This window comes from Maniola jurtina, chromosome 1 (assembly GCF_905333055.1).
Source record: "Maniola jurtina chromosome 1, ilManJurt1.1, whole genome shotgun sequence".
NCBI classification, from domain to species: domain Eukaryota; kingdom Metazoa; phylum Arthropoda; class Insecta; order Lepidoptera; family Nymphalidae; genus Maniola; species Maniola jurtina.
In genome coordinates, this window is record NC_060029.1 from 7,861,668 (window position 1) to 7,884,686 (window position 23,019).

Here is a 23,019-nt window from a genome sequence, read left to right on the forward strand (position 1 = left end):
AGGTATGTTTCCATAAAATACTTTTATACTTACTTAGTAGGAGATACTTGCTGCGAGCGTTGTTGATTCTCTAAGAGCGGCCACCCGACGCAGCTCCTGGAGGTTAGACATGGCCACGGATATTAAGTGGACGGGTCTCTGTCCTTCTGGTTACCACAGGGGCTAGCGCTAGACGCATCAAATTTTATGTCATAGAAATCGACAGGGTCCGGACTCCAGACGTACCTATTTGTACATCATACAGTGACACGCAGGTGGCCAGCGACAATGGCCCAGTGTGAACGGGTGGCGAGCGAATAGACGCGGCTACAATGAAGGAATTTTGACCACTCTTGCTACGGTTGCGATACGGTCATTCGAATGTATGATCTCCACATGTCGTTAGGTACGTCACACATCAAATAAGTATAGTAAGTGTCTAGACGGCTACAAGGTTCGATGATAAACAACATCTGGTCACAAGTTTTATAGATTTTCAAATTTAGTCCTTATCTCAAAGTCTTAAGGTTTTATTTTTAATGAGCGATTTCTGTCTTCAATGGCTGTCTTCCTTAAATAATTACATATGTAAAAATATATGAAAATTTTTATTCACAAATTGTAATGGCCACTAGTGGTAGGTAGCTCAGCATGTGGTTTCGAAGACGAAAAATAAATCGGCTAGGTGCTGTAAGCGAGTAGGTAAGTAAGTAGGTAAGTAGTTGTTCGGCTCTTGAAATATAAAAGTGTCCGGGGGCACTCAGCGGCCGGACGCTCATATTTTGCTATTTTATTTATATTAAAAGTAATGGTTCGCGCGCGCTATAATGCTCTGGAAGGTTTTTGCGCATTTTTCTCTTTTCCCTGTGTCGTATATTTTCACTTAAATGATAAAGTAACGCGACCCTCCGCTCCTTTGTTACTCACATAACATATAAGTAGAACTGCAGACACGCCAACAAAGATTTAGTTTAATAGCTATTCTTATTAATAAGAACCTACTGTTGTTATATTAAACAATATATATTATTATTTTAATCTTCATTATTAGGTTCAACCTGTGGGTTCAACTTATCGCAACTAAGTAAGTGCAGTTATACCTAGTACCAACTTGGTGATGAATCTATAGTAGGGTAGTATAGGTATACGTCTATGTATACCTACCTACCTGCCTACCTATAAAAAAACAGGCCAAGTTGCCTTAACTTGTAGTTTTAGTGATTTAGTATTTTTCAAACCCGCATTGTACAGCGTGCAAAACTCGGGTCAAGGCCCCATCTACGACGCGGCATTGACTTCGAGTGGCCTATTTACGGAACGATCTTTGACCTCAAGCGTCTATTTGTGAACCTTTAAAAAATTACAGGTTTTTGTTACCTATATTTTTTTATTGTATCATACCTATCCATAATTAATCATCATTATTATCACCTGTCTTCTTTTTGCTAACGATCTGGTTACACCCTGTATACCTACTTACGCAAGGCTATGGTACTGACTATTATACATTTGCCTAAATTCTGACCTACTCCTAGAGGAGACATGTGCTCTGTAGGCCAGTGGGTTGATCATGTATGGTACTTTCCTAGTTATCATAAAGTTGAAACACAGAGAACCTGACTGGCATAGGAAAACACTTGTGCAAAGCCTGAAAGCAACCGCGCGTTCGTGGCACGATTTTCTCGTTTCTATTCAGTACACAATATTATCTAGAGCTGAAGTCTGAGTATCGTTTAGCGAGTCAGTATAAAGCAGCGATCTCCACAAGTGTTTGTTCCTGGGTATAAATAATACAGACAGATGTTTGATATTAAACACGACATTTGATAAGTAGTTCTGTGCGAACTTTTTAATTTTCCGGGATAAAAAGTAACCTAGAAGTATGTCCGTCCCCTGGGTTACAAGCTATCTCTATAGGTATAGGTAAGTAGAATAGAATAGAATAGAATTAAATTTATTCATTGGATCAACATACAGGTAATACAAAACACGCTTAAAATATAAAACTTAAAAAATAAATAAAACTTAAAATATAAAACTTAAAAACTAACTTAACTTAAACATAGTGTTGTGGTACTACTGTATGTTGTGCCAACGAAATTAGTAGTAGAAGGACCTACCCGTCAAAATCGGTTAAACGGCCATCTGTTTTAAAAGCTACTTAGCAGACAGACAGACACGTTTTTGCATGTGGATATAATATTTAGCCTACTATGAGTAAATAGTATGTAATAAGTATGGATTATTATTACAAAAGTAGTGTCCTCAAAAATAAGTAAGAAAATCACCTACCTAAGTACTTACTTGTACTCAGATATTTTTATTAATCTAAAACTTTATTCCTTACTTACTAGATTTGATAGTCTCAATGAAAGTCAGATGCCATTCTGTTATCTTAATCCCTAGTCTAAGCAGTCTGCCGATACTTATTGAAATATCTATGAATTATGAATTAAGATGTCGGTTGGTATGATAGTCAGTGCGATAGCCTTGTATATTGACTATTGCGACGGGTTGGGAAGACAACAAGTTTGACAACAACTTGAGCTTTGAGTACTTTCATCATCACCAGCCCACTACTGAGGATAGGTCTCCTCTCAAAATGTTCTCATTTTTCGCCATAGTCCACCGCGCTGGGCAAGTGCGGATGACAGACTTCACACAACTCGAAAACTCTGAGGCATCCAGGTTCCCAGACATCCAGGTTACCTCACGATGTTTTCATAGCAAGTGCTACTTACGTATTACAATTCATTTCCTTCATGTACTTACCTACTTTAATGGCATATCCCTTCCAAGTTAGACCGCTTCCATCTTAGACTGCATCATCACTTACCACCAGACGAGATCGAAGTCAAGGGCTAACTTGTATCGGAATAAAAAACGAGTGAACAACTTCTAGGCAAGCATGTTCTAACCTAGGTATACATACCTCATCATTACTTTTTACTAAGCATGATTGTCGTCAAGTGCAAGACAGCTTGCAATAAAAATGAAGCGACACAAATGAGATAAGGGAATAATTTTCCAAGTGGATGTACGTATGTGTGTGGAACAAGTGGAGGTAGTGGATGGATGTATTATTTGTATTGCAGTAGTGGTCGGTTCTGCGGTGGCGCAGGGCTGCAGGGCATAGCCCCGGTGCACGAACGGGCGGCGCGTTCTTCCGGGGAAGGCGCTATCTCGGGCGCAGCCACCCCCTCATAAATAACGCGCGCTGGCGAGCCGGCGAAGCGCCGTGCCAGATTCTACAGCTAGAAACAGTTAAACGCTCATAATTTCGTGCTGGTTAAGCTTATCTTTGTCTCGTACGAGTTTCGCTCTGCCGTCCCCTTCGCGCGTTTTCGTGGACATATTTTATTTGTTGCAGTGGAACGTTCTGTCGCGTCCGGGGCCAAAGTTATAATTGTCGTTCGACATACCTACCGTTGCAGCTTCTGCATAAAGTTGCCCGACGACGTTTACATTGTTCAAATAACTTTGCCTGGTTTATGTTTCAAGTTCCAGCACTTCCTTATGTGGATTTTAATAAGAATTTTGGCGCAGTTTTGGATATTATGTGCCAATAGGTAGGTACGTACATACCTACCTGATAGTAATAAGTATCTACGTATTGTGCCTTTACCTAGTTTTTTTTGTAGAATCATGCTTCTAACAGAATAAGTGCGCCACACATGACACACCAAGACATTAGTTGCGGTCATAGGTAGGTATAATATTTTATTCGACTGCTATGATAAGTAAGGTGTACGTAACATTTTACGGTGATAAGCAGTTTCTATAGATTTAGAGCCTAACCCGCCCCGGCTTCACACGGGAAGACTTAGTTAGAATGTGTTACCTGTATTAAAATCTACTTAGATATAAACCTTCGTAAAATATTATGAATGACAATAAATCTCGCATTGAGGAGTTTAGGTAGGTACCTACCAGTTTTTTTTGTAGCCAGCATCCTGGGTAGATCAATGCCTCGCTGCGGTGATTTCGATGAGCTTTTAGATTTATTTTACTTATTTTAGTTTTTATTTAATTATTTTATTTTAATTTAGATTTAAGTTTAATTTATAGATTTGTTGTACCTATATATCACATGATACACTTAAAAATAAAGTTTTTTAATAAATAAGTAATATTTAAAAACAGAATTTTAAAAATAAAATTCAAACTTAGTAAGGATGTATAAACCTCAGACGCAACTTTTCATGTGGATATACTTACGCTGAAAAGGCATTCGAGTAGCGTGCGATAGTGGGGGTGGATGGGGGGGTGTTAAGCCCGTATCATCCCACCTTATCGCAGTGCCGCGGTTTCATAATAATTTTAATACCGGGTTCCGTATACTTTTATAAGCGAGTTTTCCTATCTCGACGATGCGCTGTCGCCCTCCTGTCAATCCGAACCGGGGTTTGCTTGAAGACGCCCTCGAGACTGCGGATTTATTCCAAACTTTTATTCAGTTTTGTTGATACATTTACCTACCTTACCATTTGCTGGAGTTTGTATTTTTACGGTTGCTTTCAATACCGGTGTTATTGCAAAACGTTTCATAGAAAGTTTTCGTAAACTGGCTTATATTTTCTATGTACCTACCTACCTAATATTATGATTGAACTTATCCCCGCGACTTCATCTGTGTGTGGACTTCATACAAAGCCCTACTTTTTACCCTATTAGAGGTTAAATTTTCAAAAATCCTTCCTAAGCTGATACCTAGGTACTTAATGATGACTTAAGGATGACTTGCTTAGTGATTGATTAGGGCTTCAAGTAAAACGCATAAAATTTGATAGGTAGATAGAAACACAACTTTCTAATAAACTGTAAGTACCTATTCAATAATAATGTAGTTCTGTCCGTACAAAGTTAACTTACGTGAAATGTCAAAAGTGCTTATTAAAATAGCTTGAGATACTTGTAGGCTGTAGTGTCAGTTAAATATAATACAAAGGAGAGCGCTGTCGCCTATTTATACAGGTTTATTTTTATTACCTACCTATCAATAGGAATGTTTTCACCTGCATTTACTCATTAATTTGAGACTAAGTACCTACTTACTTATAGATAATAATATTATGTTTGTTTCTTTAATCGATATTAGAAATAATATGTGAAAACTGACTGACTAGTTACCATAATTAGCATATAAACCCACGTGGTTTAAGCTGGAGCCAACGGTTGTAAGGTGTATTTTTTTTGTAATTAAAAAAGTACGTAAATTAGGTAAATAACAGCTCAAAAGATTGGGTTTAGATCGACTATTATAGGTATTATACGTATCTACTTACTCCAGGGTTTAGATACTTGAAATTTTGCATTCATAACCTAAAATAAAAATAAGTAGGAAAATAAAGAATAAGTAATTTCTTATCATTAGCCACTAATGAAGAACATTATACGAGATCAGGTAATTCGCGAAAATGGATATAATAAATGACAGGCGTAATAGAGGCACTTGAGTAGAACATTAATAGAGACGGTGGGTAGGGGGTGAGGGTAAGAGGAGCCGGGGGGAGGCTAACGAGCGTTTTTATCCAGGGCGGGCGGATGATGGATGAACTCGCTTCCGTTGTGACTGCAATACCTTTGTCCTTGTATTTATGAACCGTAATCACTATGTCGAATTTGTGCATATTATTTTTTAATATGATAGAATTATGGAATATTTACCTAGCGTCGCGTCGTCATCAACTGAAAGACGTCCACTGTTGAACACAGGTCTTTGTAGTCACATGCCGCGGTTTTAAATAGGTACATTGTTCATGTAATATAGATCTATATAACCCTTTAGAGTATGTAATTTAAGCCCTAATTCGCACGAGCGTAAAAAAAACGTTGCGTTAAAACCCGGCGTTGCGCTGAAAATACAAAGTGCGCGTTAAAAAAGCGTTGACGTGTTAACAGATACTTGGGAATGCATTTGTTCTATTTGAACGCTTTTTTAACGGACGTTAAAAAATCTCTGGTGCGAATAAAGCCTAAATTAACATTTTCGAAGATATTACAGATTTGAAATGCAAGGACATAAGTAGCGGTTGCGGCGGTACCTAAGTAGGCACCTAGGTACTTACTTATAGGCAGAGCGTTGTTAATAATATATACCTACCTAAAGACTGATCTGTAGTATATTTTAGTACCTACTACACCCGTGCGAAGCTGGCGCGGGTCGTTAGTAGTTTTATAATGCAAATCTTTGTTGTAACATCGAGCACTGTGTCTACCTGAGTAAATACATGTAGGTACATATCTATTGAGGATAAATTCAACGAAAATATGTACAACATATTTGAGAGTAAAACCCCATTTTATCGAAGAATGAGGTGTAAGTACCTACCTACAATTTGATTGATGTCATAATCTTTTCGTTTTGTTAACCTACGTGCATTATTATTTTATGTAAGTAGGTAGGTATGCCAATTATTATTATACATAAATGCAAATAGATGCTTTCCCTATGACAGCACATAAATATTGTGCTAAGGTATATGCAAATCAGAATTCGCTCACGACTGCAAGGAACTAGTAGGTACCTACCTACTTCGAAACAGTAGGTGCGTAGTACGTGATGCAAAACTGCTAATTACTACATATATTAAACTCTCTATCGCGAATTTGATCACTAATATATTAACATACGCCGGACATTCGCTTGTAATATTCTGACGTACGGCATAACTAACTCGACGGAGACCATGGTTAAGTACGAAACGCTTAATTGAATTTATATTCACGTCGTCAAATGAATATGAGTAGAAGGCTCACTGTTTCATGTTTAATGATCGTCTATTAAGTATTCATTGCGCCTATGTCGAACGGTGAGAACCTCGTAACATAAATTTTGCGTATTATTTACGTTGACAAGCGTGCATTATGAAATTATAATGCCCCGATTGATATGCGGGCAGCGCGTCCGCGACTCCAGGACGTGGTCATCGTGGACGACACGTAAAATTACATTGTAAACACGATTCGAGAAGTATACCCGAGACACGGTTCCCATGCCTGAAGTAGGTTGCGGGAAGGCTGACATTCCACCTACGCGGATACATGGGGGAATTGTTTGGGCCGCAATCTTGTAAATTCTCAATTTAATCTTAGATGTAATTATAACTCTCGTAAATTGTCGTCTCGTAATCTATATCTCTAAGTACTTAGGACTTAATTGGTTAATGGTTAGGGAATCTGAGGGAAAACTAGCTGATATTTAAGGAAATATAGTCTCTATTAATTTTGTGCAAGTGACGTGAAATACTACTGAAACAAATTAATTGTACGCCAGACTTGAGTAGACGATGCAATTTAACTAGAGTTTGGGTAATAAATTGTATAGCATCGCTACGCTAGCATCGTTGAAGATAGGTAATACCTGCATAGAATATACAGGTAAATCAACCGGTTTATTTATGATATTGTGTTGTGAAATGGGAACAATATAGGGTTATTTTTTGTGCAGTGTCGCGTGATGAGCTAGTTTAGTGGATAGATTCGCACTAGTCGAAATAAAGCGAGCCAATCAATATTAACACGCCGCAAACAGCGTAAATTGTTGCCTAATGCCGTACACGCACACATGCTCATCCACACGTCCATGAACACGTTTGATAGCCAGGGTGCTCCCATTTTGCATTCTTTCAAATACTTAATTCTGGTTAACTGAAGCCGTGAGTTGTTTAATGAACTGAATTTATACATATCTTCCAATGGTTTTATTTTCTTTACAAGTTTACTTTCTATCATCGTTACAGTTTAATGTTCGAGAAGCCAAATGATTATAAAAGTTTTATAGAAGGGTTTTATAAGGAACGGACAGTTTTGGAGCTGTTACTTCCACAGAAGCTTGATAGATATCAAAACGAATCTCCCTGTATCTTCCTGTATTACACTTATACAAGAAGTATGCGCTCACATGCACACGCATCCCTTGTGTAGCTACACGTACGCACACCAGTGGCCGCGCCCAGCCTGTAATAACTCGGAACCACAATAAATCAATGTGATTAATGTCATTAAGCACTGTGTGCCGGCCTCTCTATATTCCGTCAATATGCACTGTTTTACGACATGCCGCGCCACGATAATTAGTCAGCTTTGTTAGGACGAACCATGAATATTGTTTAAATCGAAAGTTGTTTACAAAAAAATTAGGACGATAAAAGTATAACACCAACTCACGATCAGTGAACGACATTTTTTCTAGTCGTAAAAAAGCGGGTGAAAAACGAGCGTGACGAGTTAGATGCGATCAAAGACGTATAACGGAACGTTCATAAACACGTCAATTGTGCAAAAATGATCCCTGCTGTTTCTCAAACTATATTTCCTCTGATTGCTGTTGGCGTGATGAAACTTAAAATCTAAGATTGTCGTAGATCGGAAAGTAATGTTTAAATTAAGATGAACGAAAAGAAGACGGCTAAGAGATAGTTTTGCATTATTATCTTAAAATAGATAATTTTATGCAGCCCCGAAAAATTATAATGGAACTGAATAAAAAAATAAACAAATTAATTGTGGAGAAAATAGTCTGTCTTTGCATTTCAGAACCAATTTGGACCTTGATGAATTTCGTTGGTTGAATCGACAGATATACCAAAGTAATCTTTGGCATCTATGGAATGGATACCCTTAGCTACTCAAACCACATTTCTTTGAAATGTACTTATTTGGATCTGTTGGAGGTAGAGATTGTTGTCGATCACCGATTCCTGGTCAAATTCTGATGCACGTTTATCATACGTCTGTTTGATGGATAGGAGGTAATTATAACGATTAGAACAGCATCGCAAATCATGGGAACGGCGAGGACAGGCTGCGCTAGTTGACATCCTTATCGTCGCTACGCATCTCGATTGTTGGCTCGGGCACTCGGGCTCGGGCGCCATACAGTTGTGTTCGCAGCGAGCCGACCGTTTCATACTTTATTTCATCTATCACGGCGAATGCTTCATGCACGAGGCGTAGTTACAGCGTTACGAATGTAAGTATTGAGTATTGATTCCGTGGCCCATTTAGATCGCCGATACGACAACGGTTTGATGGACAAGGCTCGCGCGTTCGTTGTGTTCTGTTTAAACTATAGTATGGTGGCCATCTCGAATTTTAAAGATAGCAATAAAGGAAAATATGATTCAATAAGTAAATGCCCCAAAACTTTTATCAAAAAATAATTGTAATAGTGGTCGGCAGTAAGAGAATGAGTAGGTAAGTAGAATTCAAGTAGAGTTTAATATAAAATTATTAATATTATTAATTCGGTGTGGCAATAGAACTAATAAGAGTTTTTATAGATGATTTTATGAAAAAACCGGTCTGAGAATCCAGGGCATCTTACTAACTGGGACATATCCTGAATAAACAGGTCGCTTGGGAGCTCTAATTTAAACGAATGTTCCTTGTGAAGGATACTAAATATTCTAATATATGCCAGCTTGTTTACTTTGAAAACTAATAGTATGTTTGATGTTTGAATTTTTTTGTGGTTAATGTTTTTTACTGGGGTTTTTATCTGAAATTAAACATCGTCAACCCGCATGTTGGCACGACGACGTTGATGTCATACGAAATTTTGAAGCATTAATTATTTTAGTTCCAACTAGTGTAACGTTTGATTGCGGTTTCACTGGCCTGAATTTAGTTATTATTGAAACCATACCTGCTCTGTTTTGAACAAGAGTATGAGGTTTGTATTAAACAAACCTCTTAATACCTGAACTTGCTGTAAATCTGTAAATAATATTTTGTCATGACTTGCATGAATATCTATTTATATGTACTTATCTAATAAAGAGTTCTAGCTTACTTACAAATATATACCTACCTATATACCTACCTATCTACCTACCTATCTACTTATTTAAATCAATGTTCCACATTATAACTTCTCTGTCAAATAAGTATTGGTAGATACCTACTATAGATACTAATCAATACTTACCTTCTAATAAGATTAAAAAAATGGCAGTGCGTGGGGGTTGCTGATAGAAGCGAAAATTTTAAACTATGAAATAACAGTGCTTTTTCACTCGGAGTACTATTTTAAAATTACTAGCATGTTGATGGCTCGACCTTGAAGTTTACCCATCCTAAAATCGCCCAACGCATCTAAAGAAGTTTTCACTTCAAAAAGGAAAATAAACTATGTAATGTACCTATCCAATTTTGTGATAATTTTGTAGCAATCACAAGCAAGTAGATGAATATAGACCGTATTGTCCTCAAAGATGTAGGTAGGTAGGTACCTACTAAAGTTTATTGTACTCCTATTTTATTACTACCACTAATACAAAGTTTTGCATAGAAGAGACTGGTATAGAGAAGCAAATTGTATCGTCCGAACTGGTTGCGATTAACCTTGGCAACGACCTTGGCAGTGAAAGTCTCATGAAAATAGGCCGGCCCATTCGATTTAATGTTGACGGACAAGCGATGCGATATTGATAATGAACTGCAGTGAAAATTGATGTAGACCGTGGTATAAAAGGCAGGTAGGTGAGGCGCATCAGAAAATAGTAAGTAATAATAGTCAGTAATAGTAAGTTTTTTTTTGAGATAGACTTCGCTTGACGAAAATCATGCTTTAACAAGCAATGATGAGGATTGCGTTGGAGCACGATTGCCTGGAAAATGAATGTGTAAACATTTAAAAATATGTCATATTCAACCTTTTTGAAATTCCTTAAAATTCTTACATTTGAATAGACAAAGGTGGATTTGTTTATTACGAAAATCCGCGTGAAGCTTTTTCCCAGGAAAGGTATATTGCTCAGATTAATGTTTATCATGAGGTCTAGGTTGGAGTGTGATAAACTGGAACAACCCTCTTTTATAGTATCTAATGGTATATGTATAAATTATCTAGTATCTATGGTATAGTAATAGTTTGTATACCTAGTATCATATGTTAGTAAGTGACTAACAAAGTACCTGTACACACCTACGTTCGGAATATGGTTATGGATATTTTTATAACTGGAATGTGTTAAAATATAAATGATATTATAGATATAAATAGCGCAGGTGTCTAAGTCCTGCAGAAAACGAGCCAGTGTCCATTGTGGCGGTCGGGGATGCCGATGACCATTTCGGTGCACGGCAGCGCCGCAGACTCCGCAATCAAATAAATATTTCGGCACAATTAAGAAAACGCCACAGAGTGTAGCACTCGTGACACTGCGACAATAGAATTCCGTAGAGTAGCCGTGTATTAGAAAGTTTAGGAAAGATTAGAAGACAAAGTTTTCCCGTAAATCGATATGATGAATTCCGGCAATAACGAGTTAAACTAGAGTAATTCTTACTAAAAGTACGAATAAAAATAGTAAATGAAGACAAATTATTGAATAATAACGCGAAATCTCTACAAGCATCTCTACTTCTTCTTTATTTACCAAAGTATTATTATAAAACATAGGTTCATGTAAGGTAAATTGAAGATTGAAAGAAAAGTTTATCATGGAGTAGAATTGCGCTTTTGAAGTTAGTTACGTTATGTAAAAACTTTATAATAATAAACATCAATTAATCCAATACCTGCGCAGTTTATACGCTTTACGTGTTTAAAGGTAAAAAAATACGAAACAAGTAGCGCAAATGGCTTGAGGATAATTTTAATAATTCTCAAGCGCGACACCACCTCTCCATGTATGCCGGTGTGCGCGCCCCGCGCTCAGCCCACATCCGCTGAAGTATTTTGTTTATTGCTAATGCGATTTTATTTTTTATTGCTTTTTATTTATCTTTATTCAGCGATTGCGGTTTATTGTATTAAAATAAATAAGAATTCTTGACTTTTTAATTTTATTCGAGCCGATGTACAAGACAGCGCCGCGAGGAGAGAAAGAAATAAATTTTAATAAGCGTTTCTTTTTTAAGGCGTGATTCTTCAGTTAAAGCGATTTATTTTTTATATAAAGTTGAAAGATAAACCGTATTCATTAGAGATCGGTTGGAAGGGGACGAATATAAAAATAAACGTCCTCGAGTTAGTGTCGTCGAGTTATTGTGGTTGATCTGTTTCACTGAGATATACCTTTAGTTCGGGGATTAGGTAAGTTCGTTTTGTGTTAATTTTAATAAAATAATTTGTTTGAAATACATTTTTTAAATTCATACCTACCTACTACCTTACTTATATTTACTACTAAGTATATTACAATTATAATAAGCAAAAGTAGGTACATATATAAATATCTGTTTGTGTGCTACCTTTTCACAGCCCATCACGAAAAAGTAAAGAAAAGACCCATTAGCACGAGATAGCTTGCATCCGGGGAAGGGTAAAGACTTTTTCCTGAAAATTCATTTCAATTAATTATTAAAAAAATGCAACTTTCGCATTTAAAGTCACGGGCATCATCAAGCCTACAAATCATCACTAAGTACAATACAAACAGACAAAAATGATTCTTTTTCAAAGCGTTGTTTGTGTAAGCACACAGAATCGAAACCTTTATCCTATAGGTATAAGAAAAGTTTGTAGGTACTTATTTGAGTTCATGAAAATCTTTACATCTCAAAGATGCGACCTCTTCTACGGCTGATTGTAATTCGTTCGTGGTTCGTATTTCTCATATAGGTAATTACTTATTTTCTGCATGATCTTGGAAAGTAGGCATAGAGGCAACTCTTTTCACATCAGTATGTAAATAATATGTGTCATAAGCGTGAGTGGTGTCTATTTGTGTTGGCATGTGGGTCGCAGCCGCACTGGTTCATTTGAATTCAATGAGCGATCGCAGGTAGGTTATTACTTGGGACGCGTACAAACGTGTGTATGGTGGAACATCTTTTTCCCATATTAGGAGGTCGATGAGATTACAATTATGGGAATTCAGTTTTTTGAGAACTGGACACTAAGTGTTAAAACTTTTGAAGTTGAAACATTGAAGTAAATAGGTACTTAGGTACGTACTCGTACCTGATGAATATGAAGGAAAATTGCTTGATTCAAAATTGAAAGATTGGCAGTGCCTTTCGTAAATTGACGGGGAAAAGGTGCATAATAATGCCTGCTTACAAATAAGTAGGTACTTAGGTGCTTAAGCTAATGAAATCAGTCACTAACAATTGGAAATAAATAAATACATAATGGGATGTCTCGAAAATGGAGTATATTATAATACCTAATTAACTAGCACTGTTAGGAATGCTATCTAATCTAGGTATTTCAACGCTGATTTTCACGGATATCAATTTTTTTTTAATAAATGAAATTATGCCCGTCTACATTTATTTTAATTTTCATAATAATGGTCCAATCGATCACTTTTTTCGTTAGAGATTAATTTTGGGAATTTACTCACGTCGATGGCATCCAACCGCGTCGCATCCAGCGGAAGTACATAAATAATGTTTATCGATCCATCATCGCTAAGGAACAGTGACGCAGACGTTAGATTTATACTACCTTCATTGTCAGCCGTAAACTAGATCTCCATAAAAAGGAACATTTCCTATTTAAAATTTATATCAAAGACAATAGTGGACAAAAACTCGGCGCCCGCTCGCGAAGCGCCCGGCGACCACGGCGCCAACTGCCAAATCTCTATCGGCCGCGCGTAAATTACGCCTTTTTACCTGGATTCCTGTTTTGACATATTTAAGGCATTAGTAATAATTATGAGTGCTCCACCCGACCCCGTAAGTGAGCGCCAGTAAGTTTTGACACTATCTTAATGACGAACGTCGAGTGACAATAAATATTGAATCGTTATCGGAACCTACTCGTGTCTGCGTCAGCCGACCTAGTGTTCTGAAATAGACCCCCCAAATTGATGCTTCCACTGATTGTTATATGTATTTATAATTTATTTTTTCATTGATGGCCATCAGGCACAAGAAATCGTTTTCGTCTGTCAAGATTATGATGATGCAGTCTGATAAAAATATACATCTGAATTCTGAGTAGATACTCGTAAGGCTGTGCAACTAAGTAGCTACCTCTACTATAGTGCGGGACAGGTTGAAATGGTATTGAATGAAATAAGGCTGTGGCATGCAGATAGCTAAGTAGGTAGTATTATGTTAGTTAGTAGGTATTATGTCGTAAACTTTCACTAATGAAGGGTTTTTGAAAAATCAATCCTTAAGGGGTTAAAACAGGGTGTTGAAATTTGCGTAGTCCACACGAACGAAACCGTTGGCATAAGCTAGTCCCATTTATGATATGTCGTATGGGAAACAGATTATATAATTTCAGCCACTGTATGGTAAAAACAATGAAGCGTATTGAGATAATATAAGAATGTGAGTAGCTTACAGCGAATATTGGGGTGAGCGTGAAGGTCGGGAGGGTCGCACATCTGCTGCAGTTGTCCACCCACACGTAGTTTAGTTAACAAGTCGCAATAGTTTTAATTGCAACCCGATATTTGTACCTATACATCATTGTCGCCATTTCTGTAGCATCATTGTAGCGAAATGTAGACGAGCTACTATTATTACCTACGTATTGCTCGTAAATATACAAAGTAAGTAGGTACTCGGTGGTACTAGCTTGCATTACGTAGATACATTTCCAAAACATACCTACTTATAATCTGCCCTTAAAACGCCGATGTGTATTTTTCGTCAAATTCGTACCTAACTAGAATTCGTAGATTGGAGTTAGGTAGTTTTATTTATAATCATATCACCTAAGTAATATCTGTGGTAATAGGTATATAGGACATAGGTACTTACTCAAAATCATTTACAGGGTAGAATTATTTCATCAGTAGGTAGCTACTCTTGGCTAGGCAACAAATAAGTCCTTGAAATGATTACAAAATATTGACTTAGTAAATTAATTGGCTACGGAAGATCAGAGTTCAAATAGAATCAAATAAGTCATTTACGTAAAAACACATTTGAATATTTAAAGTGGGTATACTGTCTATAAATATTTAATTTCAATAGAATTCCATTACGGCAAAAAGCAAAACAATAAATGGCATTCAATTTTATTATAAAGTAAACGATACCAATCAAGCTTTATTAAAAATGTAACGCTTCGTTCCGTACACAATTAATATTCGCGTCAATTAAACATTGCGGCAGTAGCGGCGGAATAAAATAAAAAAATAACAAAATACCCGATATCCGAAAAACCGATCATGTGTTTCGGGTGGTATGAATAAATCAGATATAGCGACGCGACTGGCGTAGGCGCCTGGGGAGCGAGGGGGCGAGATATAAAACCTTTTCAAAGAGTCAACTGAAAGAGTCGCGCGTAAATATTATAAGGTTTTACGACGTCTCATTCAGTCATTAGTGTGCGCCTTTTGTTTATAACCGTTCGTTCGTAGAGTTGTCACGAGTTCGCGATAACATCGGCCCTGGCGTCTCCTCATTATTTATGTGAATTTTGACAGAACCATAGAGGATTGGGTTGCAGCGAAACTAGTGTAATTTATGGCAAGTGCAGAGAGCACACGGACATAAATAACCGGTCATCAAATTAAGACAAAAGCGGGAGGCGATAAGCCATGCGATTAGGGCACGCCTCATTGTAGTTGCCACTGCACTATTGACGTGGATAATATTTTTCCAACTTTTACGACTTCATTTTCTGATTGGTTTTCTACTAGTTAATTATAGGTATGCACCTATAGGTATTACTATATGAGTACAATATATCTCTCATCAACCTGTTAGGCATCAATATAGCTTGTAACGAGATTTTCATATGATGTAAGTTTTTCCAGCTGATGGTTTGTTCGTACGTATGGAAATTTTTCCTTAGCCGAGGTAAACGGTAAACAAATTGCTTTGCTCAAAAATGCACTAAGTATATGACTGTTCATAACTTAAGTTACTTAAGGTTCTTTTATTTTTACCTAATGACAATAGTATAGTAATAGTAATAACAATAGTATAGTATAGTAACAATAATAGTATCGAAAATGTGTATAAGCAAACAGCCGTAAGATATTAACTAAAACGGAAATAAAATTTATACCGCTTAATAGGCTTCGGACAAGGGTGAATGAAATACGGTTAATGATAAATCCACAAATGAGATTTGCGGACGCCTGGCCACTCAAAACCAATAACTCTATTGTCACTGGACACTCACCTTATATTGACACGGATCATCGGAATATCCAACTATACAGGGCGTTTTGATTTTGGTATTAGCAAATAACCTGCTGCCCTAATGCATAATACTATGATGTTGTGTACAGATCTATATTAAATAATAGATTTACCTTTAGGTTTATACCAACTTAAGTTAAGTCAAAGAAAAAAACATCACCTCGTACGTATGTTGTTGCTAGAGATAACAATGTCAATACAATTTCCAATCCAAAAAAGTTCTGTCTTGCGTTGGCTACTGACCAATCAAAGACAAAATGTTTGTAAATCTAGCTATGTACCTCGGTTGCAGTTGGATAGAGTTTCTGAAAATCTTTACTTAGTTGAGGTCTACGTTAAAAAAGAAATCCCACTAGGTACAAGTTTCTAGACTCGTATAGTTGATACGTCCGTCAGTGTCAATTAGTACCCAAAGACTGCGCAACGCGACGAGTGTTATGTGTTCATCAGTCTATTTTATGTGTGTTTGTTCCTTTCTGGGGATCCAGTGAAGTATTATGTATAGTTTATAAAGTAAAGTTACTTACTTAACCGTTGCGGCCAACTAATTTTGTATAGTATAATCCAACCTATCACTTAAGTTACAATAGAGGACTAGACCTTCATCAATGAGACCGAGGCCGCCTATCATGATACTATGCAACTGGACCGATCATCCTGTAGATGGCACGGTGTAGGTGGTGATGCTCCAGATGGACGTGGGTCAGCAGCTGCGCGGTAATTAAGAGGTGGCTGAGAGTGGCATGCGCCGGCGCACAATGCGGTTCAATTGAATGAGAATAATCTTTGCACCCACGTCGGCCGCCGCGTGCGTGGGTGGACCGCTGACCAGTGCCGCACGACGGAAAGTAGCTCTACTTTCTGCTGGATCAGAGGCCTAGGTCTCTCAATTCTCTGGAATTGAGAGACCTAGGCCTCTATAACGTGGTCTGCGATAGATAGATGCAGAGAAAACACACACGCAAAATTATCAATAACTTACATTAAAGATTGGTCTCCCCTGCGCTCCGACAGCTTAGTAAGTACTTAGAGTCAAATCCTAAATCTAAGGTATCAATAAGAAAAGATTTTCAAAAATTTCATCCGAGTAAAGCCTGGACGGATCATGTAGTTATGGATAAAACCATGATCTATTTTATTAATTTGAACCGATTTATAAACAACACAAGAAGCAACAAACTTATAATATTTTGCTAGAATGCGCTAAACCAGATAAATCTGTACTATGCTACAAAGTGTCATGCACGACCGTAGCTGTAGGTATACATGTAGGAAAATCAAGCAGTCAAGCATAAAACATACCACGCAAGAGCATTCTAAAATTTCTAAAATTGTTCACTTAGCTATGTACCTAGGTCCAATCAGCCCCACTACTTAGTTAACCTTTAGGCTTTATCGCAACTAAAATTAATATATTTAAATAAGTAATCATGTCATTATTAGCTGTTCATGTCATGTTTTGATTTTGATTTACATAGTATAAAATGATACACTAACTGAAGTATACGTACACCTACCTACACCTTAAACTTTGGTCTAGAAACTTCCTCCACAATGAAGGAATTCATGTGAGCGAAGACAAGCGTGTTAGCTAGTCTTTTGAGTATTTATCTAGAGTCTGCGTTGTTGTTATTTTATTAAACTAGAGCATATTTCAGTTGATCGAGCACAAAAGCAAACAATTATTGTAAAAATTGCCTTAATGATAAATTGGTGACCGTTTCTAATGGCTACTGGGGCAAGAGTGATCCGACCCGGAATGCCCGCGCAGTCATAACGTCCTTCAAACACAAAGCCGCTCTCTCTCTATGATTTACGTCTTAATTGTGCGATTCTTCTTACCTTTGAGGGAGTTTTTGTATTTATTGTCATCATAATTCTTTCATATTTCATTCCATTCCAATATTGTGGACACTATCATCTGCTCTACAATATCTACCAACCTATCGCCCTGTGTATTCAAAGACTAAATTGTACAAATTATAATATTCGAATACTTATGTATCATGCATCATTATACTTACAACAGCTGGAACTCACTTGCAAAACAAAGGTTTTTACCTACTAGATTATTTTTAGATCATTTCATAGTTCATAAAAAATTAGGAACTTCTGCAGTTGAAGGTGCTTCTACGCCTATGCGTAAAAGAGGTAAATAAAATATGAAGAGCTGCAATTTCATATAAAACTGTGGCTTGATAGAGACGTTGATGGTGGAACTACCCTGGAAAGGAAATCCGTTTGAAACCAAGAAAAACCCCTTTGTTTAAAAATTAATAGTGGTATAAAATGGGATTTATTAAACATAGGATTGAGTCCGGAATAGAATATCCTATTTCCGTTAGAATTTCCGTACACCTGTTGTATACCTGAAAAGTACAGAAACAAGGAGAAAGCAGGTAGGCGCAAAGCGGGGAACCATGCCGGGGACGACGCGAGGACACCACCATTGTCAATACTACTTGCAAAGAAAACTAATAGAGGTTTCCTTGTCGAAACGACTGTTTTACCGTTTTTATGAGATTGCATTGATGGCCTACATTTGGTTCGGTTTTTGATATTTCGAATATGCACTAACAAACTGCACTGAAGAACTACATGCTTCAAGCAATGCAGTTAAAATCCACTAGCAAAAAAAAGGACTCGTAACATTTTTAGATTTGTGAAACATTTGGGCAGTTTAAAGTTTCGTTACATTCTTTGTTTTTGGTAGGTAGTCAGATAGGATATAAAACACAAAAATCAGTTAACTGTAGGTTCTAATAAAATACCGTACACAGTAAAATAAGTAAATACATATAACCGTCAAATATAACACAAAATCTTCTCAGACCTAGGTATCAAAAAAAAAATTGCATCAAAATCGGTCCACTAGTTTTTAGGAAAATGGTTGAAAACATACACCAAATATACTGGCTCCGTCGCGCCGCGTCCTGGGCAAAAATATTTGTAGTATATGTAAGTTGTAACGATAGCAAAAAGGTTTGAGACTTCTGAAACCGCCGCGGGCGTATAGGTTTGTCGTAGCTCCATTGATATCAATATGGGGGAGGACTTTAATATTGAAGTTATTTATTGTAAATCGCTTCTTTGCCCTTTTGTAATAAAATAATATTATCTCTCTTTCTACGCTGTTTGTCATTGCTCGTAGGTAACAAAAACGATCCTATAAATTTTGCTGCATTGCCTACCTAATTTGTATGAATCATTTCAACCCTTTGCTTCACGTAGACATCTATTACCCACCTGTGTCACAGTGGTGTGCATATTTTAGTCAAATGTATCAAATCTTAGTCTCCATTGTTTTTGTATTTTCAAGGTTCCATATGTAATGGAAAAATGGAACCCTTTAGGATCACTCGTGTGTCTGTCTGTCCGCATGTCACAGCCGATTTGTTAGTTCGGATCAAAGTTGAAAACCCAGATACATAATGAATACGTACCTTCATACATATGAATTTCAATGACTCAAATACGGACGTGTAACATAAATAAATGAATTTTGAATATGGGGATCACTTTTAGTTAATTAGAAATTAAAAAAAAAATGTACTCAGCTAAAATTTCGAAAAAATGCAGCGGAAAACCAATAAGAAGTCTAGTCTTAAAAGAACGTGATAAATCTGTAAATATTATGCCTAAAAACCCTCTCCACGCCAATTCAACTAGACTAATTATTGTCTGCTCGATCGACGAACTCGACTGCTGAAAATCTAAAATTTCGACTGCTGGACTTTAATAGCTTGATAGAGTTTAACATTATTTTATTACAATTTATATTTTTTGAACAATTTTTGAATAACATAATATGAATCCCTTTTTTCTAACAGTGTGTCCCCGCAAATAGTAGGTAGGTACTTACTCAATAGCAAATTATTAGTTTAGACATGATATTAAACAGGGAAATATAAGCATAGAGACAGCAAGCAGACGTTACGCGCGGTGACAATGCAAACGCGAGGGGACCCTGTTTGCAGCGTGGTATGAATAAAGATATTCCCGTTATTTGTACTACAGATGTCATGTAATTTCATTGTGTCGCGAAATATTTAGAGTAAACAAACGGGGAGATGCCGCCGGGACTCGATAAGATCTGACTACTTTCTATACACATATCCACTGTTAAACAGCATTTTCATAGTACAATAAAAAATCTACGCGATAATAAGGGATTTGTAATTTTTTGCGGTGCCCTAAAAGAGATTAGCCGCTTTTAGTATAAATTCGATTTTATTGGGGTAATATTCACCTAATTGTACCTACTTATGATGATGTTTTATAAAATCCATACATGTGAAAGTGTGTCTTTCTGTCTGTTACACTGCTTTTCACGGCCCATCTGTTTAACCGATTTTGACGATACATAGATAAACCTCTGGCTACTTTTTGTCCTAGAAAAACAAAAGTTTTTTCAAAAAACTTAAGTCCACACGTAGACATCATCTATTATATTAACTAATATTTGGCACAGAGCTAGCTTGCATCCCGGAAACGGATAGAGCCTACTTTTTTTACCGAGTCAAAGAGTTTTCACATGCAGGGACAAAAGACAAACAGTTTTTTGAAAACCCGAAACTCATGCGGATAAGTCGCGGGCATCATTTAGTTTATTACTAAGGAACCATTAAAAATAAAAATATAAAAAATTTGGATTATAGTCTAGATAGAATCTCAGCCTTGAAAATGTACAAAAAATGTAGAGCTATGGTTGACTGCTTCTTACTTACTAAGCTACGCGTAGCAACGTGGCGGTTCTAAATTGAAAAAACTCGGTTAAGTGTGTGTCAGAACAGGATAAGAGAGGGTCTATAAACTATAGTTTACTACCAAAAACTGATCAAGAAACCTCATAATTATTTTAAAATATTCATTTGACAAGGCATCATTCGAGGACGTGAACCAATTTTTTTCAGTCCACTCACGCTTTTATAATTCCGGAGGTAGGTGCACTAAAAATTATTTTTTTCAGAATTTCCATATGCCTCTGTGCAAAAAGTTTATTTTTAAGATGGCTATCACACACGGATAAAGAGCATGGACGAAAGTTTCTTTATTTTTCCATGGAACGTTAAAAACTTAAATCCACATTGGTATCAGCTGTTGCATACAAGTGCGTACCTATAACGCATAAGTCTACAAAATAATTTAATTTCTTGTGCTGTGTTTCTACGTAGGAATTTCTCGGGCGGCCGCTCTGGGTAGTCCAAAAATTGTATCTTCTCTTTGGCCATAAAATTACGTTTGTATAATTATTACTGCTTCGATCTAGCTACTAGTATTTGTGAATTGGATTCATAATGCTTTAATTTAAAGATGCTTACAGTGTATTTTCGGTAAAATTATTCAGCTGGCATCAATACATCAATACTGCGTTTAATAAAATCATGTCAGTCATAGGGAATCGGGACAAGCCCAACGAACATGAGCCCTCCATTAAATGATAATCCCTCCAATTTATCGGCAAAGCAAAAAATATACGGCATTGTGTCGTGAGTTGTCGAACATGAAAATTATTTTATATAAACACATTGAATATTCTCGGGTCGCGACCTCCCCGGCGGCTCGCAGATTATTCCCGCTCTTCCCCAGTCGTCATCGGTTGACATATTTTTTAAAATGGGGCGCCGGCTAATGGAATAATAATAAACTGGAATTTACTTTTTGGTCATCAGAGTGAATCAAAAACAGAAAGGGGTGTGAACATATTGGTTTTTGTTATACGTTTCTCATTGTCGTCCAACGGACCAATACTGTGTAATCAAAGGCTGGACGGAATGAAACCGAGCTCAGTCTCGAGCTATTTATCGCATGTTTGACAGCAATAACAGGGTTCGCCACGCATTAAAGCCACCATATGTCGGTCATATCAAATTTATTTCTATTATTTTATTGGTTCGCCCGCCGATGATTGCCTTCATTACCTTTATAGATTGTCGCAGAGAAGTCAAATTTATAGTCACCGATAGCCTGATGACTATAACGAAGTGAATAAAGTAATAATGGTAATAAATTGTTGCACGCTATCGCTACAACCTATCATTGTTAATATCAATTGTGCTTTAAGTCTTCCGAGTGTGGAGGCACTTCTCTTGATTAATTCTGTGGGAATAATAATGTTGTAGCAATACGCGAAGTTATAAATAATGTCAAAGAAACGCTAAACGTTTAATGTTGCAACATTTGTTAACGTATTAGACGACGACAATACCCGCATGGGCCGAACGGGCTTAAAATCATCCATTTAAATAACGTTTTTAAATAAATACCGTATAGATAATACGAACAATGCAATATTTTGTCAACTGCCTACTCCGGCCGCGCAGAGTGCAGTACTGCGTGAAGCGGAAAATCCTCGGGACATTCGAGGACATTTTTTGTGGGTTAATATCCGCACGACATTGTCAACCGGCTATTTAATACATCATGTAACACAATACTTTAAATACGACTAGATTTGTGCAAAATTTTAAATTTTTACGCTCACTGAACTTGTATAAATCTATTGGATTAATCTGTTCTATTATTGACGTTGCATTTTTGAGTAAGGTAAGGAATGTTATTTTCTATGCTCCTATAACGAAAGTACCTAGTGTTTAAATTCCTAATGAATTTTGCCTACAATTGTCGTGCTACTTATAGAGAAAGCCTGGAAGAGAAACCCTTGATCATCTAGATGTCCTCACCTTTTTGCGGTGAAATCACCTCTTGGAGCTCTACCAGATCTGAGGGGACTTACCTAATTGCTTAGTTGAACACCTTAGGTAACAGTAACAAAGCTGTTCTTCATGGATTCCTGAACATGTGGGGATCGAATGTATATGCTTTGCCAAAAGGCTATGGAAGTGTCTTTATACATAATTTGTTACTGTCCTGCACTAATGCCTAAAATGTACTCGTAGTCTCCGCCTAGTGAATCCGGAAGAGGCGAGGAACATCATACAAGAAGTGTACTTGGAGGCAACCAGTATT

General features: G+C 37.0%; 1 protein-coding gene and 1 long non-coding RNA gene across 2 annotated transcripts in view; one reads left to right on the forward strand and one right to left on the reverse strand.

Moving 5' to 3' along the window:
• LOC123867552 overlaps positions 1-6,286 on the reverse strand; it is a 21,807-nt gene extending 15,521 nt beyond the window's left edge. The window contains exon 1 of the mRNA XM_045909649.1: positions 6,276-6,286. The gene's annotated coding sequence lies outside the window, so the exon portion shown is untranslated. The remainder of the gene's footprint in view (positions 1-6,275) is intronic.
• LOC123867626 lies at positions 2,275-16,520 on the forward strand. The gene is made up of 4 exons (XR_006796463.1): positions 2,275-2,285; positions 4,476-4,478; positions 6,964-6,968; positions 16,466-16,520. It is a non-coding gene; the product is annotated as an uncharacterized LOC123867626 (long non-coding RNA).
• The last annotated feature ends 6,499 nt before the right edge of the window (positions 16,521-23,019 follow it).